We start from the raw sequence: 24,575 nt of genomic DNA on the forward strand, positions 1-24,575 counted from the left end.
TTCCACCCAAACCGAGCCTGCGCCGGGGCTCATCCTGAGCCCCAGAGAGCCCAGCCCTCCTTCACTGGGCTCAGGCTCTGGTTTGGAGGGGCATCATCAGTCAGTGCCTCTGAGCAGGATTCAGGGGGGGGTGGTTTGCTGCTTTGCAGTCAGACCTTGCTTCCTCTGCTTTATTGTCATCTCCGCTCTTAGTCACCGCTCGATGCCTCACCAGAGGACACTGCTCCTGCTGCATTTATGGCAGCCACTAAAATTGGCTGCTCCGACAGGGAGGGACACCGAGCATCAGGGAGGCTCTGCCCAGCTCCCTTACGATCCTTGGCATCATGTGGGGAGCGCAGGGGAGCTGCAGGGCAGGTCTGTCACCAAATGGGTCCCCTGTGCCGAGGATGGATCTCCAGCTCCGCCGGGTCCCTCCAGCTGATGCGTGAGGGAATATGGGAGCAGTGCTGGAGAGGAGCAGCAGTGGCCACGTTCTCAGGTGGAGATGGCTGGCGTGTAAATGAAAATGAGATGCTCGATAAAGTAGGAAGGCATAATTAAAAACGTTCACGGCTGCTGGCTCGCAAAGCGTGGGCACTCAGTGATCCAGCGAGGCACAGCCGTCCCCCCTCCCCAAACCCCACGGCCCTCAGCCCCCCTCGTCCTGTAATAGCGTGTCCTTCACATGCCTGTCGCTACATGATCTATAGAACAGGGCTGGCCTCTCATACCACTGCCTTCCACCAGGCTGGTGACTGGATTCTCCAGAGGAGACTCTAGTCCTATCATAGCATGTCCTTCACCGTGACTGCTGCTGCACAGAGACGCGGCAGCGCGGGGCTCTAATACCTTGTAATTCACTGTGACTGCTGTGGCAGGACCTGCACCGTGCTGTGCTGCCGCAGCCCTTCAGACCCCTTGGCTTTTGCATCTGCTCTTGGGCTTCAGAGCAAGGGCTGGGTGGGAGGGGACAGATGGTGGGGGGACCTTGGAGGTGTCCCGGGCTTGGAGCCTGGTCCCTGGCTCCTGGTGGGGCTGGGAAGGTGCTGAGTATCCCCAGGACACGGTCCCATCCTGCCTCCTGGGTGGTTTAAAGGAGGGAGTGGTGGCTTCTCTGCCTTGGCAGGGGAGAAATCCCTGTGACACTGCCAGGGTGAGAAATGGCCCTTGGATGCAAGGAAAGCATCCTTCCTCTGGGTGGTTTGGGCATCATAATAAATGTCAATATCTCTGTGCACACAAAGGAGAAGGGGACATTTGCCTACCGAGTGTGTTTGTTCCAGGAGCTGATTTACTTTGAAGACTTCAAGGGTTCTCTGATGCTTCCCTCTTCACTGGTTAACCCTGTTCCTTTGCCAGTTAAATAGAAATGCAGCTGCCATCAATAAAGCCCTTCTGGAGGCTGTTCCATGGATGTTGCCACACTGCTCCCAGTGCTGTGCTGGACACTGTTCCCTCTTCAACTGATCTGGTTTAGCTCCTCCATGGGCAGGTGTCTGCACCCCTGAGCTTCTGCTGCCCTGGTGAAGTGAGGATCTCTGTGAGGGGTGAGGGTTTTCCAGGCAAGTGATGGAGATCCCAGTGCTCACAGCATTCCCTTGGAGCCTTGCTGTGCACAGAGCAGGGTGGGGGTGTCCATGGCTCAGCCAGGAACCAGATCTGGGGTTGTTGCTTTGTGTTGCTGGGTTTTCTTTGGAGGGGAGGCATTGGAAAGCCTGGAAGCTGGAACCTGTAAAAAGAGTGAGGATGTCTTGTCAGGGCTCCCAGGATTGGAGAATAGCATGTTTGGTGGTGAGATGGATGAGGGAGCAAATTTTGGGAGCTAGTGCTTCCCTGCAGCATGATGCTCAGCTTGTTTTCCAAAAAACAGGAGTTGGCATCTCCTGTTTTGGTTCCACACAAATCATCAGCGTTGTTGTTGCTCCTGCTTGGACTGAGGAAGGAGGAATTTGGCCCAGTGGCTTTTTTCCCTCCTGCTTCCCCTAGCAGCCTAGGCTACAGATCTGCAAACAGCTGTAAGGAGAGCAGAGATCATTAGCTGGAAGGATCAGATGAGATAGTTTCTTAAAAGGATTGTCTGATTTCTCTATTGATCAGCCTGATTTAAAAGGGGGAGTTGGGTCAGAGGGCATAAATTATCATTGAAGGAGGGGTGAAGGCCTCAAAGGCTGTGCTGCACTTAGCTGCAGTGCTGAGGAATGTGTCTCTCGGCGGGGACGTGCAGAGCTGAGCGCCGTGGCTGCCGGCCAAGCTGGGTCTCCTCTACGCTGAACTGGGAACCGAGTCAAGGGAAGTGCATTTAAACTTGGGTAAAGAGCCTCTCTTTCTTTGCCAAACTGGTTTCTGCAGCCCCCACCGTTTGGGGTCAGAGGGGGAAGGGGTGCAGCATGCGGCCCCGGGTGAGGTTTGGGGTGCGGCCATGGGTTGGGGCTGCTGTGGGGTCCCCGCTGGCTCTGAGCTCCCTCCTTCCCTCCCCAGGGAGAGGATGCTCTCACCCCGCAGAGACCTGCGACCTCTCCCTGGCTTTCCCCAGGCTCCCTGTGTGGTCTGCAGCAAGATGTTGAACCACGGGAGGTTTCTGCCTCCCTGGCTGTAAAATGAAGCTAATCTGCAACCTGAGGTTGCTGCTTTCCCTGTTCTTGTGATCGCTGCCCAGGGCTCCTGCATCTCCTGCCACTGGAGTCACGGGGCTTGCAGGCTTTGCAGTGGCCCCCCAGCTCTGGATTATGGGAAGAGGAATGGGAAAGAATCCAGGGAAAATAAGAGACCCTCTACACTGATGGCAGAGGGTCTGGTTTTGGGGACATGGTACATCTTCCACACCAGCTGGTTCTGCTGCAGCCTGGATCCTTGTTCATTCTTCCCTCATTCTCATCCATCCTCATGATGGAGGAGCCTTTTGTACCTAGGTCAGTGTCCCATTTCTACCTTCTCCCAGGGTTTGCAAATCCCTCAGCTCTCTGGGGTGAGGTTGTGTCACTGTGACAGGGTTGTGTCACCCCAACAGGGCATGAGCTGAAGCCAGGACAGGCTGTCTCGACAAGGAAAGCTGCAGGAGCACTTGTGTGGTGCCAGATCATCCTCTGATTGGGGTTTGTGCCCTTTCCAACCCCGATGGAGCTTGTTCCTCTTATTTCTGGCTGTGCTAAATTAAAACAGTGCAAGAAGTGTGATTTCTGCAGCTGTGGGCAGGTCTGAGGTGCCCTGGTGAGCGCTGGGCTGGCGCATCCGCCTGGAGTAGCACCATGGGGGAGGCTGACACAGCCACACTGCTGGTGTCCCCAGGCTGGGGACATGTCCTGAAACTGGGTCCATCTGCCCTTTCCCAATGCTGTTCCACACGCCAGAGGTGCAGCCAAAGCTGCTGCCTGCCCCAGTGCTGCCCATCCTGCATAGAATCATTGAATCACAGAATCATTAAGGTTGGGAACTCCTCTAAGACCATCAAGTCCAACCATTAACCGAACACTGCCAAGCCCACCACTAAACCATGTCCCCAGATGCCATATCCAGACATTTCTTTGAACACTTCCAGGATGGATGAACACTCCACCAATACCCTGGGCAGCCTGTTCTGATGCCTGACCACCCTTTTGGTGAAGACATTTTTCCTCATGTCCAACTTCACTGGCCCCTGGCTCAACTTGAGCCATTTCCCCTTGTTCTATCGCTTGTTACCTGGAGCAGAGCCCGACCCCCACCTGGCTGCTCCTTTCTGTCAGGGACTTGAGGAGAGTGAGAAGTTTACCCCTGAGCCTCCTTTTCTCTAGGCTGACCCCCCCCCTCAGCTCCCTCAGCCGCTCCTTGTGCTCCAGATCCTTTTTCTGGACACACTCCAGCACTTCAGCCTCTTCCTGGGAGTGAGGGGAACATCCCCATGTGCCCCAGCCCTGTGCACAGTGGCTGCTGGGGACAGCAGCATGGTGGTTCCCCGTGACGTGTGGCTTGGAAGGAGATGAGCCAAGACATTATCACGGATCACTTCTGCCAGGTGGAGAGCAGGGGACCAGCATCCCAGCCCAGGCAGGGCACGGCTGGGAGCGGGCAGAGGGATCAAAGGCTGAGCCAGGGCAGCAGGGGCTCGCAGCAGCCACCGAGGAAGAGAGCATCTCTTCCAGGCATCGGCCTCCCGGCATGGCTGTGGGAGCAGCCACCAGCGTGCGGCAGCTGGGCCGGCATTATCCTGGAAATGTCATCCGAATGCCAGCCCGCCGGTGAGCGCCAGGACGTGGCAGGAGGCGGTGACTCGGCTTGCCGGCATTGGCTACCATTTTAGAGGAAATGTGGAGCGGCGGGTAATTATTTCTCGTTCTTAATTGAAATTTCAGCCTCAGTGGTTCGCGAGAGCGGGCGGGAGCAGGAGCACAGGCGAGCGTGACACGAACGCAGGGCTCGTTGTGGGATGAGGGGGAGCACGAGTGAGCTGAGCCTGTGGGATGGCAAAGCATCTCCCAGCTCACGCAGAGTCCAGCGCTCCAGGGAAGGAATTCCCATAGCCCACAGCGTGGCCTTGCTCATGGCTGTGAAATAAAACCAACCCCCAGAACGCCAAGATTTTAATTTTTTTTTTTTTTTAAGCGGGGGAGGATGCTTTATTGTTTCTTTATTCCTGTATTTCTGTTTTGCTTCGGATGAAGGGCCAATTAACTGGAATTAGGCGCTGCAGCCTGGCACCCTGCGTCGGCTCGGAGCAATCAGGTGTAGCGCAGCATGGCTGATGAGAGCCAATCAAGATGTATAAACGAGGTGTTGACATTCAAACAGCGGGTACCCGCGCCGCCCGGCCGTGCTGCCGAGCCCGCGACACCGACCCGGGCACCGGGAAGGGCCCCATGGGGCAGCCGGGTCTGCTTTGGCTCCAGAGCATTCTGTGTTGGGTGTGATGGCGGGGGACACGCTCAGCTGCTCATGCTGGGGGCACTGGGTGTGAGGGAGAGGAGTGGACACCCACGCCAGGGTCTGCTTGCTGGCAGTCCCCCTGCCCAGTGCTGATGTATCCCCTGGTCAAGGCTCTTAGTGCTGCTCTGGGGTGGGCAGCCAAGCAAGATTTTGTTCCTTTGGGGAAACCGAGGCATGAGGCAAGATGGTGGACAAGGTCCATAATGCTGGGGCCTGGTTTCATCTTCCAGGTTTTTTTATTTCCATTGCCTGGATCAGTTTTGCCTTCAAGTCCCTGAGTGGTATTGGGACACATTTGTCCCCCCACTGTCTAGGGACCATGGATGGGGAGCTCGGTGTGACCACCGTACTGGCAGGTGCAGGGCCAGCACCCTCCAGCAGTTTGTCACCCTCAGCTCTTGGGTTTGCCATAGCTGCCACTGTGGGACACCCTGGGAGGTGAGGACCAGAGGCACCAGTGGCCGTGGCAGCACCACGCAGGCCAGAGGAGCTCAGAGGCCATCCAGGGAGGAGAAAGCAGCTCCGAGGCGAACAGCCTCATCAGCATTTCCTGTCTCACGATGGAGAAATCGCATGTGGTGAGAGGCTCTAAAAATAGGCTCGGCAAACTTTTAACCACATTTGCAGATGTTAAAGGTAAAGCCAGAGCAGCCCCGGGGAAGAAAACATCCCAGGCCATGCCTCCCTGGTGCTAACCCTCAGCTCTGCCAGTGGTGGGGAGCTGGCTCTGAGGGCGGGAGCCCCCAGATGGGCAGTGGGGCCCAGCCTCTGCCTCGTCACGTCGCTCTCCTGTGTGTCCCCATTAAGTGTGTGGCAGGAGGACATTAGGAGCAGGAGCACGTACCGGCAGGCTCTGTCTAACAGCGCTGCCGCCTGACCCTGATTTGTAGCAGGGCTGAGCAGGGAGGTTTGCTGTAGTGTTACAGCTTTTCCTGTGGTAATAGCCGGCCGGGCAGCACTCACACGGCACTGCCAGTGGCACCGGGAGCCCGCAGTGGCACGGGGAACCCAGGGTGGGAAAGGGATGCTGTAGCTGGGTCATGGCACATTTGCTTGCAAGAGAACTGAGGGGGCATGTGGGGACATGGTGTTGCTGCTGGAGTTGTGTCTCCCCATGGCAGCAGTGCTGGCGCCCAGCATGGTGGCAGAAACACAGCTGGGTCTGCCTGTCCTTGTCCCCACCAGCCCAATGACTCCATGTCCAGTGGTTTGTCCTGCACATGCAGTGGGTGCTGCTGTCTCCTTGCCTCCTGCTCGTGTCACATTGCCAGGGCTGGAGTCATTTGGGGACAGTGGCCAGGGCTGCCAGGTCCTCTCCCAGCCAAGGTCCCAGCTCCCTGATGGCACTCAGGGGACGTTGTTTCATTTCCCCCGTTTCTGCCATGCCAAGGGTGGCAAACCATCAGAGGGTGCCAGCCCTGTGCACACAGTGAGGTCCCTTTGTACCCTCCCTGTGGGGACCTCTGTGTGGGGATGGATGCCTCCCATTGCCACGCATCCTCAGGGACTTGCAGAGGCAAAACTGACCTGGTAATGGAATGGAAATAAAAAACCTGGTGGGTTGAGGTGAGTGCCAAGGTTGTGGTCCTTGTGGAGGGCTGGCAAGGGGCATTCTGCCCACAAAGGGTGGAAGAGGCAGCAGCGGCTGCCAGCATCGCTCTGCGGTGCCGTGGTCCCTGGCCTGTGCTGGCCCCACAGCCCCAAGTGGGAGATAGCAAGAATCTTTAACCTCACAGACATGGAAGGTTGACTTGAACCATCAGAAAGATGAAAGAGACACAGAGAGAGGGAACGATTAAAGGGAAGAAGTCGAGATTCCTCTGTTACCTCAGCTGCCCGCTGCCTGACACCGGCAACTCACGGGCCCTCGGCACCTCTCACGTGCAGCTCGGTGCCGGGGCACGGGAGGGCACATGACTTTCTCCTCAGGAGGGAACTTCCCAGGAAGATTTTAATACTTGCTGTTGGTGTGATGTCTGAGGGAATCCACTGCTTTCTGTCTGCCATTGCCTGGCTTCACCTTCTCCTGCTGGCAACTGATGCATCCTCACAGCTGCGTTTGGGGTGATGGTTTGGGTTGTTGTCAGCCTTCACCTGCAACACTGGAGGGGGAAAAACTACCCCTCAGAGTTTTATTTAGCTAAAAAAACCAACCCAAACACAACCTCAAGCAGGTGCAGACTGTGCCTCATGGTGGGATGACTGGGATGCTAGGGAGCAGCACTGGTCCCCAGGAATCTCCACTGGCCACACTGGGGTCGGTGTTTTGGCAAAAGGCATCACCTTGCCAGTAGGAATAATAGCCAGGAGGGGGAGGGGGCCGGGGCAGGCAGACAAGCAAATCCGTTTTATCAGACGCCGCATATTTTATGAAAGCACATTTCAGCTCTTCAGCCTTGGAAAGCTTTTCATACCCTTTAATTTTCTAATAAAAAGGAATTACGTTTGCTGAAAAGCCAGTAACAAGATTCACTGTCATTGTCTTTTGTACAGACCATAATTCCTGGCTCGGGCTCCTGCCTGCAGCCCCGTTGTGTGGTCCCAGGTGTGGGTCCGGGGTGCTGGCACAGGGGGCCTCAGGACCACAGCTTTGCTGCTGGGAGCTTGTGGCAGGTGCCCAGGAATGATGGGGGTGGAGGTGAGCACCACGTTTGTCTGCATCCACAGTGATGCCTCTTGGTGCCCAGCACAGATCCCTGAGAGAGCAGCATCTGGTTTTGAGGTGGTTCCTGCTGTCTGAGTGTGCCAGGTGGGGTGGCCTTTGAACCAAAAATCAGTTTAACTGCCTGGTCATTGGCCTTGTAACCATGAGCTCGAGAGCAATGTGAGGTCCTGACGAGGCTGGTGGCTGGCAGACAGCTTTCCTGGTCTTTGATATGGCTGGGACAGGTTGTGGTTGCACATGTGTTGGAGAAATGGGGTGTCTTTGCTGAGGACAACGAGCTGATGTCCCCTGGCCCTGCAGATCTGACTGGTGAAAAGGTTCAGCTGGGCAGCCAGCAATTCCCAGTTATCCCCCACCATCCCGGGAATCCCTCCTGCAGGCTGCAGGATCTGGCATGCAAACAGCAGCTACCACACGTGACATCTCATCAAGCCCAGGGCACTCCCAAAATCCAGCCAACCGCAGGCTCTGACAGTGGGCAAAGCATGTCTGGCTGCCAACACCGAGACCCACCAACTGCTCCCAGCTCCCTGCAAACCCTGAGCACGTCCTGGCGGTGTTTACAGCATGCAGAGCCCTCACAGGCTCACTTGCACCCCACTTTCCTCCAGGGGTGCGTCCCCCTCAGAGCTCTGGAGCCGCAGCTCTGCCGGTGCCGCGCGGCTCCCGGCCGGCTGCCACGTGGCAGCGGAGCCACGACGCCGCAGCGCTGGCGCTCCGTCTCCTTCCGAGTTGCTCATTTGAAGTTTCAGCTCGCCGGCTGCTTTCGTGCAGGTGGGATGCAAAGCCAGCCCACAAACACCAATAAATATCTTCTATATCCTCCTCCCGCCCCCCCACCCTGCCTCCCATTCTCGTTTTCATTCTTACTTCCCAGCTGGTTTTGGGGGGGAAAACGGGTTTTCAAAGCTTTCCGTAAACGTGTGTAACAATAGGAAGCGTTGCCTTTTAGCCTGCGGCCGGCACAGTTTTAAATGAGGTCCCAGGTAGTCATGGTTACCTCTCCTCTTCAGTAAGAGATGACTTTTATTTCCTGCCTTTTGTATTTGCACATCTCAGATATACATTCTCCTAAACCATAATTGGTATTCACGGATAGACAGGAACGCAGGAGTGAGCTGCCACAAGAGGGGAAGAGCCAGATGGACGCAGGGGGTGTCAAGGTCTCCAAGCCCCCAAACATCAGGAAATCTTAATTTCAAGTCATTTTTCCTCCCCTGGCAAGGGCGGGGAGGCAGACCTGTCTCTCCACAGCCTCAGGGCTTGTCCTGATCCCACCTCCCTTGCAGCATCCTGGCTATTCTGGTTGCTGCGCCAGAATTTGGGATTTACCCTCTTGTCCTGCAAGCCTCTCCGTCATCCTGCATCCCCCCTCAAGCATCCCTTGGTTGTGCCGAGCTGGGAAGGTAAAACAGGGGCTGCCCTGTGCCCCTTGTGCCCAGGCAGAGTCCTGACCCCCCAGGCACTTGGGGGGCCAAGCCTGCACCCCTTGATTTTTGGAGGCACGAAGGGGAAGCAGAGCTGTGGGGCTGCGCGCTCGCAGCGGGCACAGCCCGGGGAGCGGGCGCGGGAGGGAGAAGCGCTCGGCAATGATTGATGAAAGATCATAGCCTCATTCCACGGGATCATTGCTCAGAGTGTGGGCAAAGCTGCGAGTCCCAAGGGGACCATCGCCTGGATGCATGTGAGCCTGCGATTCAGGGCAGAGGGGATGCAAAGCCACATATTTTATGCCTTTTTTATTTTTTTTTTTTCTCTCTCTCTCTCTTTCTCTTTCTCTCTCTCTCTCTCTAAAGCACCAGGAAAACAAAAACCCAAGCTGTCTAATCAGAGACAAGCAGATTCCACCCACTTCCTTGGAAAACTTGCATTTGCTAGGAAATCATCTCGCTGCATTTACAGCAAGCAGAGTGCCCCAGCGGTAGCTCGTGCCTTTCTGGCAGGATGATAACCAGTGCTGAACAATTATTGCGCTGGAGCGGGAGCAGCAGACATATTGGCTTTTCTCAGCCAGCAGGAAAGAATTTGCAAAACTAAGCAGGCGACTGGAGCAGCTCGGATTTGCAGCGTTGGATGCGCGGTGCCGCGGATTCACAGCTCACCAGATTTGCTGGTGGCAGCATATCAGGGACTCGCACACCGCATGCACCTGGGCTCCTATTTACATGATTTTTTTTTTCTTTTTTTTTTTTTTTTTTTTTTTTTTTTTGCAAGGGAAGGGCTTGATTTTGCTGCCTGGAAAATGTGTCTGATTCCCAGCTTCCCCCGTGGACGCTCAGCCCCCCAGGTGTGCGCTTGAGTAGTGGGGAGAAGTTGTTTGCTTTTGTGTTTTTTCCCTTTTAATGAGTAAAGTGTGTATTTGTCACAGAATCGTAGAAAGGTTTGGGTTGCAAGGGACTTAAAGACCATCCACTTCCACCCTCTGCCATGGGCAGGGACATCTTTCACCAGAGCAGGTTGCTCCAAGCCCTGTCCAGTCTGGTCTTGCACATTTGCAGGGATGGGGCATTCACAGCTTCTCTGGGCGACCTGTGCCAGTGCCTCACCAGCCTCACAAAAGGGTGTTCTTAAAAGAAATTCTCAAAAAATACTGTCAAAATTGTTGTCAAGGAGGTTGTCCTTAAAAACCAGTGCTGGGAAGAAAGGCAGCAGTTCCAGCAGGATCCTGCCTCATGCCAGCCTGGCTGTCCTTAGCATCACCAGAGGAGCAGAGTCAGTCTGGGGGTTCCCAGGGGAACCTTCTTGGAGCACAGCCACAAATCCCCAATCAAGGCAAAACTCCTTTGCTCAGCTGTAACTTCAGGCAGAGATGTATGGGATTGCTGGAGCAGCTCACATCCCTCTGAGGTTTTATGGTTCTTCCACAGGTAAAACTCCCTGACTGCAGGTCCCACATCTGCCCTTGTCTTCTCCATGGGCTGGGCAGAGTGGAAGCAAAGAAATCCCTTCCCTTCAGGCTTGTGGGGTTGGGAACTGGATCTGTTCCCATTCCCCTCTGCCCACTCACAGCACTCCCAGTCTCTGCTGGAGCATTTCTGAACGGGATGCTCCAGTGTGGAGAGGTGGCACAGTGGGGTTTTGGTGTGGATCTGAACTGCGTTCCCACTGTGGGTGTGCTTGGCAAGGACAGCAGGCAGAGCCTGGCCTGGGATACTCTTCCCAGCCCTGCTCGGGATGCAAACTGCGCATCAGTTGCACCAGCAGCTGATGGAGACTCCAGTATATTAGCAGCATTAATTAAGTTACAAAAATTATGCATGTTATCAGTTATGAGACGACCTTTCATAAACTCCGTTATTAAAGCAATAAAGCATGACCCGCTGGTCCTAACCAGTCTAATGGCTGGCTAAGAGCATGGTTTTTCACATAATACTTTTAGCAGGTCATTAGCTGAGCAATAAGATAACGTGGAGAGCCAAAGTGATGTGCAGGAATGGCAGTGGAGGCAGAGACAGTGCTTGATGAGGGGACACGGGGCTGGGGGTCACCTGTCCTCCCACGTGGCTTGTATGGGCGTGCAGGGCTCTGGTGGTGGCTGTGGTGGGTGATGGTGGAGCCGTGGGTGATGCCAGGGTGCTCCCAGACTGTGCAGTGCTGAAATCCCAGTGCCATGGGGCAAACCCAGCCCTGGGGCAGGTGTGGGGCTGGTGTCGGTCCCTCTGAGCCCCGGTTTCATTGCCAGAGCCCACCCTGCAGAAGGGAGATGGGGTGTTGTGATGTGGCCATCCCCACTGCAGTCCCAGTGAGCTGTAGGATGAGGGTGGAGGTTCTGAGGCCAGGGGTGGGATGGAGGGGCCTGAGTGGTCTTGGTGTATGGACGGTGCTGGTCTCAGCATATGGTTGGTGTTGGTCTCTCTGGGCTGAAACCCCGATTTGGGGCTATACAGGTTGGTCCCCTCCCTGCCGTGACTGGGGGGACATGCCAGGCATCCAGGGCCACCCTGAGGAAGCCACCAAGCCCTGGCCCCCAGGTCCTGCTCCCTGCACAGACTGGTGCTGTTATTGAGCACACCCCAGCTGAGTATGATGCCCTCCCTACCCCTGGCTGTGCCATGAGACCTGGGCACGCAAAGAGCTGCACCACAATCCAGCACCCCCAAAGCGCCTTTCCCGGTCCCCACCAGCCGTTTCCAAGCACTGACCCTCTCCATAAACAAAGGAGAGGGAGAGGGAGGGTGGCTGGCATGTTAATATACTCTCCCCCCCTCTTTTCCTCCCTTCATCCCTCTGGGAAAGGCCTTTGCAGATATAAGCAAACCTTGATTAAAAGCTGCCTGACAGGCAACGGCAGCAGCAAGCAGCAGGCAAGGAAGCTCTCCAAGTCCAAAGGGAGCTGCTTCTGCTGCTGCCGCTGCTGCCTCCATTCTCAGATGTCCCTGATCCTTTAATCAATCACAGCCGCGGAAGAGAAGAGCAAACAGCCGTGCCGGGGCAGAGGTATGTGCACGCATTCGTTCCAGCCGCAGCCGAGGCAGCGCGGCGGCCGCACGCCTTGGGCTGCAGGCACGGAGCCGTCCCCGCGCCCGGAGCTGCTCTTTCATCTCCCGGAGACAAGCAGGGGCTGTGTCCCTGCCCGTGCCTCCGACAGCCCCGAGGAATCCCGCGTGGAGGATGGTACCCCACGGGGAGCAGGCAGCGGGAGGAGCCTCTTGCCCTCTCCCCAGGTGCTCCCAGCTGCATTCCCGGGTAGAGGATTCTCCCAGCTCCCATGCCATGGGCTGTGCCACACCGGCACTCATGTGCCTGGCTAGCAGCGAGCGGGCAGAATGGGGTGTTTGCAGATGTTTGGGAGCTCTGGGAATGGGGAGCCAGCCTGGATGTTGTGTCTGACACGAGGCTGGCCAAAACCCATCTGTCCTTTGGTAGCACACCATGGCTGGGCACATGGAGCAGCACTTGTGGCTCCTGGGGTGTCCCCATTGCAGGGAAGAGCCCCATCCTGGGCTGTGTGGGGTGGGTAAGGATGTGCTCCAGCCCCGCAGGGACAGGCAGGGCCTCACGCCAGCTGTGGCCATGCCCGGAACCACCAGCATGCAGAGAAACCGCCCACCCCTGGGATGATTTGTCACCAAGTCCTGCGTGTCACCGCGGGGCTCGCTCCACAGAGAGGCTGGAGATGGGGGCGGAGGGAGGGGAAAAACACGTCGTTTTAATGAAACCCAGCAAAATCCTCTCGTTCCTGACGTGCTTCCCCAGCTCGCGTGCGGCAGCGGGAGCTCCGCCGGTGCGAGGCCGGCAGGGGCAGGCAGGGACCGCGATTTTCCTGCTTATTTTTGCTGTTGCTTATTTTTAGCGCCGCGTCTTAATATATTGTGACAGTGCCCTGGGACGCAGCGCGCCTCCGCTCGCAGGAGAAGGTGTCTGGGGCAGAGCTGCTCAACGCCACCAACGAGCTGCAGCACAACGGCGGCTAACGAGGCACCCGCCGCTAATGGGGGTCCCTGGGGGAGTGGTGGGGGATGAACCTGTGCATTGAATTTGTCAGGGCTCTGCAGGGAGGGTCTTGCTCTTGGGGGAGTCCCAGGTTTTAATGTGTTTTTTAATTAGGCAGTTGTGGTAATGGTGGGCTGGTCACTGGCAGAGCTGGTGCCTTGGTAGAGTGGGTGCCTGTGCAGACAGGGACGTGGATGGTTTGGTGTTTCAGGTACCTCGTGCGTACTGGGGGACTCCAGTGCTGTGCTGACTTTGATCTCCCTCCCTCAAGCTGGTTTTTGGGAAGGATTGAGTGGTTTCCATGCCAAGACGTGCCTCACGGTTGCCTTTTTGGACCCCCAAGTGGGTTTTGATGCAAGGCAGAGAGGCAGCTGGCAGAGGCACGGGATCCTACCGGGATCAGGGTGAGATCCCACCAAGCCAAGGTTGCCAGCGCTGGCTCAGCCGTGGGTGTAATTCTGGTGGGGATGCCGTGTCCGTGGGGAGATCCAGGTGTGGTGTGGTGCTGGGTTTGGCAGCAGGAGTCTGCATGTACGGGCTCTGCCTGCCCCAAGCCCATTAGTGACGGATCTTTGTGGAATAACCCTCCTCATTAAGGCGAGCTACCCCATGTGTCAAAGCTGCTTTATAAGGAAATTATACTCGGCTCCAGACGGGATGTGCGTATGTAAATGGGGCGATGCACAGCCCTGATTGAGACATCATGGGGCAGTTCAGCCCAGGACCCCTGGGAATCTTCAGTCCTGGGGGAGACATGGGCTCCAGAGGGGCTGGGGGGTGCTGGTGGTGTGGGATGCACCTCAGCCACCTCCAGGGGTCTGGCAGCCCCTGTGTGCACTCAGGGCTTTGGCAGGAGCCATGGAGCTGGTTAGGGCTGGAATGTCTTCAGGTGTTGGAGGCTCCAGTCACCACATCCTCACAGCAGCTTTCTAAAGTATCTCCTCTCTGCACTGTGTTTGGGGGAGTAGAGGGGAACCCCCTCTCTTCCATCCCACCCCCCAGTTTTGTCAAGATGTCACTGCATGCCCAGCACTGGTGGAGGAAGTGTGGAGTCCCACTCTGCTCCTCGTGTCATGACCTGAAGCCCTACTGAGCTGGGATTAAATCCTCTTGACCACACATCTGAGGCGCTGGGATGCTCCACACACACACTGGAAATGTTGGAATGCTCCAGCATTTGGAGGAAGCGGAAAAAATGTGCCAGAGCTGAAGCCATCACAGGGCTTTGGTGCCCAAAATGGGACATTGAGGACACCATGAGACACCAAGGTTCTTCACACAGCACCTGTGCTCACTGCTCCATTCCAGGAAGGAGTGGACACCAGCCCCTTGGGATCCAGGGGGAGCATCCCCACAGGACATTGGCACCTCTTTGTGGAAACAGGGTGACAACTTGGCAGGGAATTGAGACCCTTCTTTTTTTTGGCACCGCATTCCTAATCAGCAGGACCCGCGCGCCCCGCCGCAGGCACGCCACGCGCTGCTATTTACGGAGCTACTTGAAATACACCTGCAAGAGAGGAGAGGAGAGAGGAGCACCAGCAAGTAAATAACCCAGCAACCTGCCGGAATGAAAACAGGGAGAAGAGATGCAGGCAAAAAAAAAAAAACCCAAAATGAAGTGTGATGTGGAATTGAGGGGCTCCATCCCAATCGTGCCGTGGTTTTCCACCAGGATGCTCACTGGTTTTGGTGGTTGGCAGGGACACCCCATTCCATTGTTTGCCATCTCAGTGCATTTCTGGAATGGGCAGGGGGATGGGTGGATAGATGGATGGATGGATGGATGGATGGATGGATGGATGGATGGATGGAGCCTTTTGCCCACCTCCCCACTTGCTTTGTTTACCTCGTGCTGCTGTTCATCTCCTGCCTCCCCCACCCTCACCTGAAACATTATAAATCAAACAGCTTAAAATGTAAAGCATCAAAAATTCTAAAACCTTCATCTATTATTAACTGTGACAGTAAATTCCACCTCTGAATGTTTCACATAGCAACTGTTACCAGGACTCAGCATCCAAAGCTGATGTTCCAGCAACTTTCCATCACGGTGCCGCCGCCACTCCAACAGTGCCAAGACTGGCCTGGTGAGACCTGCTGCCACTCCCAACACTTTTCAATGGGATTGGGATGCCAGCACAGAAACTGAGCTCAGATTTAGTAAATACAGCCCAGGATGGGAAAGGAAGTTGGTGCCTGCATGTGGGAGCTGGTGGTGGGAGCCTCCATCATGGTCCTTCCTGTGTTGGTCATGCAGCCCCCCCAAACTTCATTACTTTCACCGTCATGTTATGAAGCACCATAAATAACAAGGATGGGAATGGAGTGGTTAAAATAAATGGATAGTGAAGGGTTTTTGCAGGGGTTGGTGTTTGGTTTTCTACCTCCACTTTGTCCCAGTGCTGGATGTTGTTGTGGACCTGAGTGGTGACCCTCAGCCTGGCACGGGCAGGGGTTCTCACTGCTCTGAGCATTGGGTTGTGGTGAGTTTGTGGTGTGCCAGGTGCCCAGAGGGACCAGGAGCCAGCTGTTCACCACAGGGACTTGTTCACGTTTTGGTGTTTGCTTGCCTTCCCCACGTGCCATCATGGCTCTGTTCTGTGTTGTGTCCCCTGCCTGGAAGTTGAGCTGGGATGTTTTAGGTTGGATTTGGCTGCGTGGCAGCACTGTGAGCCTGGTTGGAGGTAGAGAGATCCGTGGCTCTGCAACCCCATGGAATGCTGAGCCTGCTCTGGTGAAAGCCCCACCAGTGCACCAGCACCATGACCATGTCAAGGCTCTCACACCCAAGCACCCAAAAACACCCAAATTCCCCCAGCAGCACCCACCAGGCCATGCCTGATGCCCCCATACCCTGGCACAGGCATCCATCCCTTCCTTGCCATCATCCTGGCTGTGCCACCTTCCTGCAAATCCTGTGGCTGCCCACTGGGATCTCGTGTCGTGCCATGCTGCGCTGTGCTGGCTGCGGGGCCAGGCAGCAGCGGCTGCTCTGCGTCTCCCCAGGGACAGGCAGCAATTTTCCTGCTCTGAAGAAGCTTGTGAAGGTTTGAGTGAATCTGGGAAGCAAATCTAATTGGCAACCTGGTAATTCCTCGGGGGGACATGTACTTTGGTCATATCTAAGTACATTCCAGCCAGTGTTTAAGACACGCTGAATCCAAACTTGGACAGTCAAATACCAGCAGCTCTAAGCTCCTTATCTATTTCAGGCAGATTAACTCCTTAATCATCTCTTTTGGAAGTTCCCTGCCCCAAATTCCTCTCCCCTCCTTTTCCCCCGCCCCCAGTTTTTCAGCAGGAACAAAAGGAGCCGATTTTGCGGGGTGCCAAAGGTGGGGACGGCGCCTGCCGTGATTGACAGAGTCAATAACCTGGAGCTGGGAAAAGGCCTTTGGAAATCTGCTTCCCACTTCACCTGCCCCAGTATTTGTCTTCAGGATTTGAAGCTGGGGAATATATAATACCAAAATAATTTACCACACAGCATCAAACCTCAATTTATTATTTTCAACCTCCTCTTCTTTTGTGTTTTTGTTTTTTTTTTTTAAACTTGATTTTTTTCTTTCAACACCTTTTTATCCTTATTTTTCCTTTCCCCCGGGGGATTCCACTCAGCATCCCCTAGCAGGTGACCACTCTGCAGCCCCCAGCCCCGCTTGCGGCAGGGGGATGCTCATCCCCTCCTCGGCAGGCGGAGGAGGCCGTGCTGAGCCGTGGGGACACAGGCGGTGCTGGCCGCTGTCACTCAGGGGAGTGTCGGAGCATTACGCTTCATTACCGAGCTGTCTGCTGCCGGCAGGGGACGGCTCAGGGCAGAGCCCGGCAGCGGCGCAGCCGGGATTGGCGCCGGTGCACGGACCTGTCTGTGGGCAGATGCTGAAACGTGGCATCTGCGGGGTGCCCATGTCCGAAGGCACCTCACAGATCTTGCTGTGATGGCAACGGGGAGCTGGTGGTTGCTGGGTCGTGAGATTGGCTGCCCCAAAAGTGAAGGCAGGAGCTGCCACAGGAAAGCAAAAGGAGGGCAGGGTAATGCCCCCCATAACCATGAATCCCAGTGAGGAGGTCTCAGTGAGACAGGGACTGGGGATCTCTCTGGGATCACCAGTGATAATTGAATAGCACTTGTCTAAAACACAGCCATAAATGTTCCATGTGCCTGACGTGGTGGGGACGCTGGGACAAAGCCCCATCTTCTCCTGGACAAGGAGAGAGAGTTTGGGATGGGGAGAAAGCATGGGATGGTGCCAAGGTCTGTCCTTGGCTGTCAGCAGCCATCCCACAGCAGCTGAGGCCTCCTGGTTTTGGATGTGGCAGCGTGAATTTGCTGAGTTTTCCTGATAGAAAAAAACAGGCTGTGACCAGGGATGAGCCAGAGAGGCTGGACCCAGTGGCACATTTAGAAGAGCTGGAAATGTCCTGGGGGTGACGGCCACCTGTCATCCTTTGGGGTCTCCAGTTCTGTTGGGGATGGGGAGACACACTGGGGAGGAGGTCCAGGACCCTGGGGCTGGGACACGAGCCTGCTCCATTCCCCTGCTCCTGGGCTGGCACTTCCCAGCATCAACACTGGACCCCAGCACAAACCTGGACCGCTCTACAGTGGGAGAACTGAGGCACAGCTAGAGAGTGGTCCTGGTTCCAACCCAGTGGATTTTCCAGCTCCGAGCTGCTGGGTGGGTGCCAGGTCCTGCCACCAGGTTTGGGGTGGGTTCACTGGGCCGAAGGGTCAGCAGTAGGTGCCAGGGGACCATGAGGCATCCCTGGCACATTCCCCAGGGAGTGTAGCCAACCACATCCATGAGCAACCAACTCATGAGATGCAGACCATTCCAGGACTGGGATGAGGATCCTTTCCCTCTTCCATACTTGGGACAGCTGTTATTTGCTTTTATTTTTGCTGTAAGCAGCATGAACCCCTTGGGGCATCAGCATCGCAGAGGAGGGTGCCAAGGGCATGGCATCTGCTCCCCGCCTTTCCTGGCAGGGATGGAGCTTCTGTCCTGCCTCAAGGGGAAACTGAGGCAGGGGACAAAGAGGATGTGGGAGAAGAAGGGAGGGTTAATATTAGCAGTTGCAGTAATGATTGGAATGGTTAATTATTATTGGAATTGAAGTGAGTCAGGCCGAGAGCAGGAGGGGAGGGAGGAAGGAAAAAGGATCCCAAGCTGTCAAGCAGAAAATGAGTAAAGAAAAAAGCCGTGAGTGTGTGGAGAACTGGCCAGGCTGTCACGCTGGCCCTGTGCTGGCCCCATGCTGCTTACTTGGGGTGAGGCTGGAGGGTTGGCTGGAGGTCACTACAGTGGTGACAACAACCCCACGGCCATGGTTGTGCCCATTGGTGCCCTGGCACCGTTGTGCTGACAGCTCCAGGCAGGTCTGCAGCAGGATTTGGGTTTGGAGACTGGGATTGCTGGAGCTCTCCTAACCTCAGCTGTGTTTCCAGCCTCCTGCAGGGTTGGTTTTCCTTCCCCTCAGAGCCCCAGGGTCGATGTCCAGCCGCTGGCTAGGAGCAGGATCATGTGGAGCCTCACTCCATGGTACATCCGGCCATGAATTTTGCTCTGGAGTGGAACATGGTTCACCTCCAGAGAGGGAATTTGCTCAGGAAGGCTCAGGCTGAGCATCTGTGTTGCTGTGAGCCTTCAGCCTTTTTTTTTTCCCTTCTTTTTTCCTTTTTTTTTTTTTTTTTTTTTTTGTCATTTTTTCTTTTTCCTTCTCCTTTTCTCTTAATTATTTTTCTTTCTCTTTATCTGTGTTTTTCTTTCTTTTTCTTTTTTTCTTTTTTATTTTCTTTTTCTTAATTTTCCTTCCCCCCCCCGCCCTTCTTTCTTCTTTTCCCCTTTATTCTTCCTCTTATTCCCCCTTTTTTTCCCTCCCTTCCTTTTCAAATCCTTCCTTACCAACTGACATTTTCCACCACCAAGAAAAAAAAAAAAAAAAAACCAGCAACTTGCTCTGACTCCCAGAACCTCCCATCATCCTCCCCAGCCCAACCCTCTGCAAACCTCGCATCCCTGACATCAAGGACCCAACCTCCAGCCCCTTTCAAAATAAAGGAGCAAAAACCAAGGGGAGAGAGGCTGGAGCTGGCGGCTGAGCCGGATTTCCATGTGAGGGGATGAGGTTGGGGCGGCCACGGGCTTCCCCTGGCAAGCGGCAGAGGAACCGGGGCCAGCAGAAACGTTGAGTCATGAGTGCGGTTCGCAGGCGGTGGATTTTTTTTCCCAAGGAAAATTCCTCACTGGGGAGGAGCAGAGCTGAGAGGGGGGCAGCAGTGAAGGACTGTGGCCCCTAAATGGGACACTGATCTGGGGATGAGGATGCACCCCATTGCAACGGGAATTCCCTGGGCAGGTTCCAACCCCGCCGGGAGGGCGGTTTGGATAGGGGGGGACCTGCCCAGGGAATTCCCCAGCAGCTGGATGGGAGGAGCAGCGTGATCTGGGGGGGCTGCGGGAGATGGGGACCCCATCCTTCCTCCTCCTCCTTCTTACCCACATCCGCCCACCCCCACGCAATGGGCGGCGCAGCCCCAGCTCCATTTATCATCATCTGCGGGCAAGTGAAGTGTGCAGGGAACAGCTGCTCCGGTCGGCTGAGCGCCGAAATGGGGCGGGACGCGGGGCTGGGGGGGCTGCGAGGGGCTGCGGGCTGCCCTGGGGTACCGTAACCCCCCCAGTCGCTGCACTGGGACGGAACACTGGCGTGGTGGGGGATGCTGGTGGTGATGGGAGGGATTGGGGAGGGGTATTACAGGGGTTCACTGCAGGGAAAGCACATTATTGGGGTGCACTGGGGCAAGGGTGCACTAATGAGAGTGCATTGAAGGGGTGCACTGGTGAGTGGGTGCATTAAAGGGGTTCAGTGGGGAGGGGGACCATTATTGGGGTGCATTAAAGGGGTTTATTGGGGGACAGTGCAGTAAGGGGGTGCATTGAGGGGGTGCACTGGGGAGAGGGTGCATTAAAGGGGTTCACAGAAGGGGGCATTGAAGGGGGGGTGCCCTGGCAGCGAGGTGTCTGTGGGGTGCAGGGACAAAAAGCAGCAGCTCCACAACTGCTTGGAGGGTTTGCCCCCACGCTGGGCGAGCCCCTCGGGTCCCTCTGCAGTGCTGAGGGGGGTCGGTCTGTATTCCATCCCCCCAGTTCCTCTCATTCCCAGCTCCTGAGGCAGGATGCCCTTTCCTGGTCTGTCCCACACACCCCGGCTCCCCCCGCCCCCGCAGCCTCCCCTTTTCTCTCCTCCCTTAATAATCAAATTCTCCGGAGCACTTTGCGGTGTGGCAGCCAGCCAGAAAGGGTTTCTTTAAACTCCACCAGCTCACAATTAAACAAATCCGGGGCTGACGCTACTCGATAGGCGCTTATTCCCCTCCCTGAGAGCTGCAGGGGGATTCAGGAGGGTCCAATCCCTTCGTTCTCAGCTCCGATACCACCTCACCATATGGGGCTGCACCCCTGGGAGTGGAATGAGGGTTGGGAGAGGGTTTGGGGTGGGGAACGGGGTGTCCGCGGTGCCAGCAGTGCTCTGATGGCGGAGCATCCCCCTGCGAGAGCACGCTGCTATTTTTAGTCGCTGAGTCCTTGTTGATGGTACAGCAGCGAAGGCGAGGGAGCAGCCGGAGGAGCAGCAGGGCTGGATCAGCCCCCGCGGGATGAGCAGCAGCTGGGAAGCAAGGCCAGCGTGCAGGGAAACAGGGGACTCCTTTTGCCTCGTGGGGCTGTGGTGTTTGGGGTCTTGGGTTCTTACCGAGGGTCCCTGCCATGGGAAGTCCTGGGCTGCCTTCAGAGGGCTCCAGATCCAGCCATGCCATGTCCCTGCCCTGCAAGAGGAAGGGGGAGGAAAGAGGAGAAGGCAGGGAAGGGAGAGAGGCAGGAAGGGAGGGAGGGAGGGAGGGAAGGAAGGAAGGGAAGGAAGGGAAGGAAGGGAAGGAAGGGAAGGAAGGGAGGGAGGGAGGGAGGGAGGGAGGAAGGAAGGAAGGAAGGAAGGAAGGAAGGAAGGAAGGAAGGAAGGAAGGAAGGAAGGAAGGAAGGAAGGAAGGAAGGAAGGAAGGAAGGAAGGAAGGAAGGAAGGAAGGAAGGAAGGAAGGAAGGAAGGAAGGAAGGAAGGAAGGAAGGAAGGAAGGAAGGAAGGAAGGAAGGAAGGAAGGAAGGAAGGAAGGAAGGAAGGAAGGAAGGAAGGAAGGAAGGAAGGAAAGGAAGGAAAGGAAGGAAAGGAAGGAAAGGAAGGAAAGGAAGGAAAGGAAGGAAAGGAAGGAAAGGAAGGAAAATAACATGAAATCCAGCCATGCAGCACAAATCCCCCCGAGCAGCAGGCGGGCTGCAGGCCACCATGTATGCTGGCCTGGCAGTGCCACACGGTGCCCTGGCACGGCTCCTGGCATCAGCCCGTGCCACACATCAGCCCCCGGCCGGCACCATGGCAGCATGACCCCGTGCACCATCACGGCCCCGGGTCATACCCTGGCGCATCAGGGAGGTGCATCAGGTCTTGAGTGTCCCCCATGAGTGACACAGGGGCTGTGCTGGGCTGTCCATGCTCCCTTGGGACCAAGGGGATGGGATGCTCTGGCTGTAGCCAGCAGTGAGCACTGCTCCTTGTGTTCCAGGGACAGGGTCGTGCTGGTGCTGGTCACCTTGGTGGCCCCAGGTCCCTGCCCTCTCCCTTCCCAGGGACCCATGCCATGAGCCCTGGGCACAGCACGGCTTTGCCAAGGGCAGGTGTCCAGCTTCAGCCATGCACCGACAGCCCCGTATCGATTCCCATCTCAGAGGCAGTGGCTGGAAACTTCTTCAGGGTCAGGAGAGCACGTCCAGCAGGGACGTGGCAGGGACAGTGAGTGGGCAGGGCCCCTGGGGCCAGCCACAGCCACCTCCCTCTCCGGGGGAAGGCTGTAACCTCCCTGCTGTCGACAGCTTGATTTGATGCCATTAAAGCGTTTGCTCGGAAACAGCCTGCATCAGGCACAACATCTGGCACGGCCCTTCCCCGGCAACGCCGTGGCAGATCCAAGAGCAGAGCTGGCCTCTGGCGCTGCCAACAGCTCTGGTGCTGCTGGTGATGAGCGTGTCCCCTCCCAGGGACAGCTGGGTGGCCCACAGGGACATGGGACCATGGCTCTGGGCTTGTGGGATTTCAGCTGGAACACGTTCCCTCTGTGCATCCCCACCTCTGTGTGCCGGTGACTGATCCTTCCCCTTGCGCCATGCGCTTTTGCTCATCCCAACATTGTCCCAGCTGTTTGGAAAATTAACAATAATTAATTAATAATAATAATTAATCACGATAATTAATAATAAAGGAGAAAGGGGAGAAAAGCTCCCCCTAAAGCTTCAGCCCAGGGTCTTCTCAAGCCGATTTCATTTTTCAAACCCACTCCCACACAGCATGCAGGGCTCTTTGCTCCCATTAATTCTCCCACCACAGCCCAGGGCTGCCCCACAGCCTGGCTTTGATTTTCCTGCTTTGTTCCACCAGCACTGGCAGAGGATACCATGCTGTGGTAGGGGCTTTTGTGCCAGCTTTCCAGATTTTTTTGACCCATCATTTCCCTGGAATTTAGGCTTTAGCCGCATCCAGTTGCCCGCAAAGCCTGCAAGATGCAACTGCAATATGGGGCAGTGGCATGGAAAACATCCCAAAAAGGGATGGGGAACAGGGAGGGATGGGGTGCTGGGCTGATGTGGGTGGCACTGAGCCTGGCTGCTTGGTGCCTGAGGACATTCTGTGATTGGTGCATGCCTGAGCAGCTGGTGTTTGTGGAAATAGAATTAAATAAAGCCCCATGTGTATGTAGACCCCAAAAAGGTGCTGAGGTGTTACTGGTGGGTGCTGCAAGGAAAAGGGCTGAGCTGGGACCTGTCAAACCAGCAGTGTGGTTTATGTGGCTGTGGCAGAACTGCCAGCAAAGGGACCATGTGGTTTTTGACATGTTGTGGCAGTGGCATGAGGGTGATGGAGGGACATGTGGCACACATGAATCCATGTCCCGGCTCAAGGCTGCCTGGCACCACAGGGAAGTGTGCCAGGAGCTGGGCTCAGACAAACACTGCCAGCACCCTGTGCCCTCCTCTTGTTATACTCACTGCCTTGATGGAAGCTGAGGGGACAGCACTGGTGTCACCACTGTGTCATTGCCAAGGGAGCAGCACTGGGGATGCCCCTGGACAGCCACAGACCCTAAGCCAGGCTGACAAATCTCCATCTCATCCAGGTTTGTGTCCACCCCAGTACCTTCAACCCACTGGTACTGAGGACAGGCAGGATGCATCCCCCTGCCACCAAGCCCTTCATTAGCCCCCAAATGCCACTTGACTGCCTTAAGAGATCAAACCGGTGACCCAGGTGTGTCCCTGCTCCCAGAGCAAGCGGGCTGAGGAAATGGGGAGCTTTAATGACGACGGTGGCGAGGCGCTCGGTAATGACGGCTGCTGGCGGGAGCAGACAGCTTCCAGATGGCATCGCGCCGGGGCAGGGGGATCGCTGGGGCCGGGGGGGCTGCGGGAGGCAGCAGCCGGCAGAGACGGGCAGAGCCAGCAAGTTGAAATGACTCTTTTTGCAGCAGAGCCTGCGGTTCTGGCCCTCCGCGCTGCTGCTTCCAGTAATTAGCCCAATAATTAAAAAGAATGGCGATAAGAGGGGTGTGCAGAGGCGCTCGCAGGATCTCGGCATCCCTGGGGAGGCGTGTGAGAAGGGCGGGAGTGGTTTGAGGATGTGAGGGGTGGTGGATGTGTGAAACACAAAGCAGAGGGACCCCAACATGGTGTGGGGGGGGTCACTGCACCAGGTGACCAGGCAGGGAGGGATGGGCAACAGGGATGGGCAGCTTCAGCAGCAGGGACAGGAGGATGGCTGAGCCCATTGCAGGCAGGGAGGAGGCAATGAGACCCCAGCACCCTCCTGCCCACGGGCACCGTGCTGCGATGCAGGGAGAGGGGAGAGAGGAGGATGCAGGTCGCTGCAAGGTGGGGGTGCAGCGCCCAGGCAGCGTGATACAGGGCGACACAGCACGATGCAGAGTGATGCGAGGTGACACAGAGCCAGCTGCTGCCATCCGGGGCGGTGCAGTGCACACGGATGGGATGCAGGGCAATGGGATGCCACAGAGGGCAATGAGATGCAGGGCAATGCAAGCCAATGCAATGCAGGGCAGCACGATGCAGGGAGATGAAATGCAAGGTGATGTGGTGCAGTTCAGGGTGATGCAATGCAAGGCAACAATGCAGGGAGTCAAAATGGAAAGTGATGCGATTCAGGATGAGGCAAAGCAATGTGATGCAGGGCGATGTCAATCAGGGTGATGAAATGCAGGGCAACATGAAACAAGGGTAGGTAGTCTGAGGCGATGCAATGCAGGGCAATCAGGGGATGCAACTCGGGGTGAGGCAAGGCAACAAGATGCAGGGAGGTGAAACATGAGGTGAGGTGTTGGAGAGCAACGCAAGGCCATGCAGGCAATTCAATGCACCATGGGGTGATACCAGACAATGCAGGGCAGTGCGAGGTGATGCAGCATCACGTGCTGTCTTCCAGGGCGGCTGTGAGATGATGCCCAGTGGGGCAATGCCCAGCAGTTGAGGTGAGGTAG

At 56.2% G+C, this 24,575-nt stretch overlaps 1 protein-coding gene and 1 long non-coding RNA gene across 5 annotated transcripts in view; one reads left to right on the forward strand and one right to left on the reverse strand.

The window, feature by feature from the left end:
• The window catches only part of RAI1 (retinoic acid induced 1), a 74,524-nt gene that overhangs the window by 40,527 nt on the left and 9,422 nt on the right, over positions 1-24,575 (forward strand). The window lies entirely within an intron of this gene.
• LOC128815226 (uncharacterized) lies at positions 20,288-24,511 on the reverse strand. The gene is made up of 3 exons (XR_008439587.1): positions 22,158-24,511; positions 20,738-20,810; positions 20,288-20,653 (listed from the first exon to the last, which is right to left on the reverse strand). It is a non-coding gene; the product is annotated as an uncharacterized LOC128815226 (long non-coding RNA).

Source organism: Vidua macroura, chromosome 16 (genome assembly GCF_024509145.1).
Source record: "Vidua macroura isolate BioBank_ID:100142 chromosome 16, ASM2450914v1, whole genome shotgun sequence".
NCBI lineage: Eukaryota > Metazoa > Chordata > Aves > Passeriformes > Viduidae > Vidua > Vidua macroura.